Source organism: Microcebus murinus, chromosome 31 (assembly GCF_040939455.1).
Source record: "Microcebus murinus isolate Inina chromosome 31, M.murinus_Inina_mat1.0, whole genome shotgun sequence".
Classification (NCBI taxonomy): domain Eukaryota; kingdom Metazoa; phylum Chordata; class Mammalia; order Primates; family Cheirogaleidae; genus Microcebus; species Microcebus murinus.
The window spans coordinates 6111072-6116170 of NC_134134.1; the positions used below are offsets into that span (position 1 = coordinate 6111072).

A 5099-nucleotide genomic window follows, 5' to 3' on the forward strand; every position below is an offset into this window, starting at 1 on the left:
TGCATTTCTTCCAGGACAGGAAAATTCCATGGCACTCACTCAAGCCTAGGCAACAAAGTGAGACTCTGACTCAAAAAATTAAATGAATGCATGCATGAATACATGAATGAATGAATGAATAAATAAATAAATAAATAAGTATGTTAAAAAATACATAGAGGGAGGGTGCTCCGCTTTAGCTATTATTGTGGTTAATCATGTCACTGGTCTCAGCTGGGCCAAAAACAAGGCATGTGGGGCTGGGGACTGCTCGGGAGTTTTAAGAAAAGATTTAATTCAACCTGGGGATAGAGGCCAGAGTACAAGTTTCCAAAATCAGGGGATGGGGGGGAAGTTTTAAAAGGACACAAAATCTTTCTGTCCTTTACTTTTTTTCCCTCTCTCTAGGCCATTCCCTTTATTACACTGTGAAATTCATGATGTTAAATAGTTGTGCCTGGGATGAACTTTGTGGTTGGCTATGTTAAGTAGGAAGGGTGTTTTTTGGTTTTTTTTTTTTTTTGCTTGTTTGTTTTTTAGCAGTTGTTGAATTTATTCAGCATAACCACAGAGGCATATACTTGATGCTGTCACACACAGACACAAACCCAGATACAACACAATATCCATATTTAGCCCAAGTGCATTCCTTCTGAGGCTCATTCATATGTCTTCATATGCCACAGCCCATCATTTAAATAATGGATATTTTCAATGCCAATTCCTTTGGTGATTTTCTCAATATCTTCTGCAGACATCTTCATGACTCCAACACATAGAGCATGCTGTGTTCCTTCTGCCATGGCAGCAACAATGGTGTCTACTGCAGCAGGGTCAAGCTTAGCTCCAGGAGAAGTTAAGCCTGGGCACATGATATTTGCTCCACTGAGTGCAAATTTGATGGCTCCTTTATCAACCTGCTGGTGTGGCAGGATAAAAGGATATTTGTGAAGTAACCTTAGGGTTGGTAAAAAGGCCCCTCTCGTTGTCTAAAAAATAGTAATTCTCCATTTGCTCTAAGGATTTCTATATGTTCATGGCATCAGACTATTTTGACAGGATCTTTCTTAGGCATGATTTGATGAAGCCAGGGTTCAATACCTGGAAATTGCTCTATTAATTGGTTCTTAATACCCTTAATAACTGAAGTTTTCAACTGGATGCAGTTGGACACATTTTCCTTTTCATCAAATTTCTTAAACATGATCCAAGGTGAAGGGGGCGACGATAAGGGAAGGGCCCCGAATGGGAAAGAAATTGAATTAGTAAGGGTCTGGCAGATCCCCTTACAGGAGGAAGGCTGGCACTGACAGTCGGGGCTATTGTCCAGGAAGGGTGTTTTATATGTTTCCAGGACATCATAAAAAATTCAGCAGACTCATCTATGATCACTAGGGAAATGAATGATTTTCCTCTCCTCAATGTTGAGCTACCACAACAAGCTGCAGGAGGACCGTCCGGGACACCTATCCACTGCCAGAGGCCACTCGGGAATGTGTGGCTCACCCTATTCATTTAGAAATGTATACCTTGGAATCAATAAAATTTTCCCCACCCTGGTTACTGTAGTCAAGTCCCTTCAATCCGATCGCTAAGTCCATTCGGCCTCAGTCAAGGACCAAGGAAGGCCCACTCTGTGAGACCAAAGAGCGCGGTGCCCAAAAGGAATAAGGACAGGCACCCACGTGCACGCACACAGACACACGGTCCAATACACCGTGTTCACCGTGTTTCTGACTCAGGGAAACTGGAAGATGGTTGGGAACCTTCAAGATCAACTTTGCATTTATTTCAGGACAGGAAAAATCACAGGAAGAGAAAATACATTGTTCTCGGCCTATGATAAAAAGCCACAAGTTGTTGTAGAATTCATTGTGTGATTTAAATTTTTTTTGTTTGTTTGTTTTGCTTTTTTTTGAGACAGAGTCTCAACCCTGTGACGGGGCTCACAGCGATTTTTGTTTTTTTTTGTAAAGCTTGCTTGCATTTTCCCCCTAGGTATACAGGTATACCCTTTAAATGAATGCTTGTATTGTGGAAAGAGGAAGTATTTTTTTTCAGTCATTTATCTGGTCCTCAATTCTCATTATTTATCCCCCCAACATACACAGGTTGGTTCATCTCTGCAGAAAAGCTGCTGGAGATTGTTTATCCACCAAATGCTTTCTGTTGACAGTATCTAAGATGACAAGGAGTACCACACATTCTGTCTCAAAAAAAAATTAAGATAAAGGGGCTTATCAGAAAAAACAGGGAGGGAGAGATAAAAATTTCTCTTAGGCCCAGCACACCTGTAATCCTAGGTCTCTGAGAGGCGTTGGCCTGAGGATTGCTCAAGGTCAGGAGTTCAAACCAGCCAGAGCAATAGCAAGACCCCATCTCTACTATAAATCAAAAGAAATTAATTGGCCAAGTAATATGTATATATAGAAAGAAAAATTAGACGGGCATGGTGGCCCATGCCTGTAGTCCCAGCCTCTTGGGAGGCTGAGGCAGGAGGATTGCTTGAGCCCAGGCGGTTGAGATTGTTGTGAGCTAGGCTCATCTCCCCCCCAACACACACACACACAGGTTGGTTCATCTCTGCAGAAAAGCTGTTGGAGATTGTTTATCCACCAAATGCTTTCTGTTGACAGTATCTAAGATGACAAGCAGTACCAGGCATTCTGCTCTAATATTAAAATTGCATCTATCAGTATGGTCCTATTTTACTTCTTGTGTGGGTTTAGTGGGTTTCATAAAAGCTGATCTTGACTTTCACAATGGAGACCAGTGGGTTTCTGTCGTGTTTGTGTAGTTCTGTAGGGCTGGTGCCTTCCCTGAATCGATCATCTTCCTAAGTAGGCTATATCCCACGAACTTGGGAAAGTTGCAAAGAGTGACTTGTCCACCACGCTTCCATTACAGGATGTATCTGAATCTGTGACTGGAAGGGGTCGGTATCTGACCAGAAAGCACTGCCAGAGGAGGAGACGTTTCATTTCTTTTCCTAAATTTTACCTGGCCATAGCAGATGTTTCTGTTTCCCTATTTTTCCTCACAAGCAGCTTGAATGGCTCCAGGTACCCCTAGACTGACTGAAAAGCACAGACTCCATGATGTCCACCCGTTGGCTCTGTCTATCCAAGCACGGCCTCCACGGCTCTCCTCTGTGGGGTATATACTCTCAGAGGTGGCACAGTATGGTTGGTAGGGTGATATGCTTTACTGAGACTTTGAACCCCACCGTTTTATTTGTTAGCAACGCGAACTTTGTCAATTCACATTGCCCTGCTGAGGCTCATTCACCTAAAGGGTATTAAATGCAATGGATAGATTCATCTCTCCCCCCCCCCTTTTCTTTTCTTTTTTCTTGTTTTGGCAGGCTCTCACTCTGGTTCCCAGGCTAAAGGGCAGTGGCATCATCATAGCTCACTGCCACCTCAAACTCCTGGCCTCCAGTGATCCTCTCACCCAGGCTTCCCAACTGCTAGGATGATGGAGTTCTTGTTTTGGTTTTTCGTTTTTTTTTTTCCTTCTAATGTCTTTTGTGGTCATAGCGTCAGAAATGTAGACATGTTCTTTGAACTCATCCTAGGGGTTAATTGGGATTCTAAAGGTGCTACTGGGAATTTCAGCAGTACTGCCATTCCTTCTCATCTATTCGGGTGGTGTACTCTTCTTTCCCTATCACGTGCCACGCAAACGCTTTCGCCACGAGGATAATTTGAACATCAGATCTGGGCACAAATAATTAAGGTCTCCTAAGGTTAAGAAGGAAAAGGGGGCCCAGACAAGCCTTTTGGAAGCCTGTGTCCATTCTTTGCTGTTGTGTGTTACTCATGTGTGAAAAGGCAAGAGAACGTACAATTCGGGTGCTAGGCATACCTTATAGGCTCAGTATCCCTTTTTGTGTTTTTTTTTATGGCCTCCTCTGAGCCTGTGTGAATATCCAGGAGGGTAAGAAATTCCAGTGTTGTCACTTGAGTGCCCAACATCTGTTTCCAGAGTAAAATATTCGAAATAAAAGAAATTAATGAGAGAGAGAGAGAGAAAAGGAGGGAGGGAAGAAGCACCATCAGGCGAGTATGGTGGCACACGCCTATAGTCCCAGCGACTCCTGAGGTTGAGACAGGAGGATCGATGGAGCCCAGGTGTTTGAGGTAGCAGTGACCAAGGATGCAGTGTACCATGTTCGATAGAGGGAGACAGACCCTGTCACTCACCCGAAAACTATACAAATATTAGGTACCCTAATAATTAAAAATGAAGCAAAAGGGTTTGGGGGTGGTGTCCCATGCCTATAATCCTAGAACTCTGGGAGGCCAAGGCAGGTGGATTGCTCCAAGTCAGGAGTTCAAAACCAGCCTGAGGAAGAGCAAGATCATCTCTACTATAAATAGAAAGAAATTAATTGGCCAAGTAATATATATAGAAAGAAAAATTAGCAGGGCATGGTGGTGCATGCCTGTAGTCTCAGCTACTTTGGAGGCTGAGGCAGGAGGATTGCTTGAGCCCAGGAGGTTGAGGTTGGCGTGAGCTAGGCTGATGACATGGCACTCACTGTATCCTGGGGAACAAAGTGAGACTCTGTCTCAAAACATTAAATTAATGCATGAATGCATGAGTGAATGAATGAATGAATGAATGAATAAATAAATAAATAAATGTTAAAAAATACATAAAGGGAGGGTTCTTTTTCTCATAGTTTAATGTATTTTATTAGCAAACTTACAGGAACAGCACAGAAGACAGACAACATTAAAAACATGTACTTGCATGTAGGACAACTCAGTTAGAAAAGTATAGTGAATGGATGGAATCTACTGTATGATAAAAATGCTACAAACACCATTTAGTTGCTGTCAATAAGAAATTTACTTGTTTTAAAAAAATCCAAATGCTGGCATTGTCCAGAAAAATTTAACAGGTTTATTTATAATTGTTATAAAGTTGAACTGCTGAAACTTGTTCACTGAAACATTTGACTTGCATTACTGCTTCACATCCTGCATTTATTTTAAAAAGTCACACACTAATGAAAATGGAAAAACTGCCAATACCTAATTTTTGTCCCCAATTTTTCCACTTGAAATCATAATATTAGGTACCTTTTGACCCCATGGGGAAAAAAAAATCTA

At 42.0% G+C, this 5099-nt stretch overlaps 1 pseudogene; it reads right to left on the reverse strand.

Annotated features, from left to right (window-relative positions):
- Positions 1–245: 245 nt before the first annotated feature.
- Positions 246–1386, reverse strand: LOC142865717 (malignant T-cell-amplified sequence 1-like; annotated as a pseudogene).
- Between the last annotated feature and the right edge of the window lie 3713 nt (positions 1387–5099).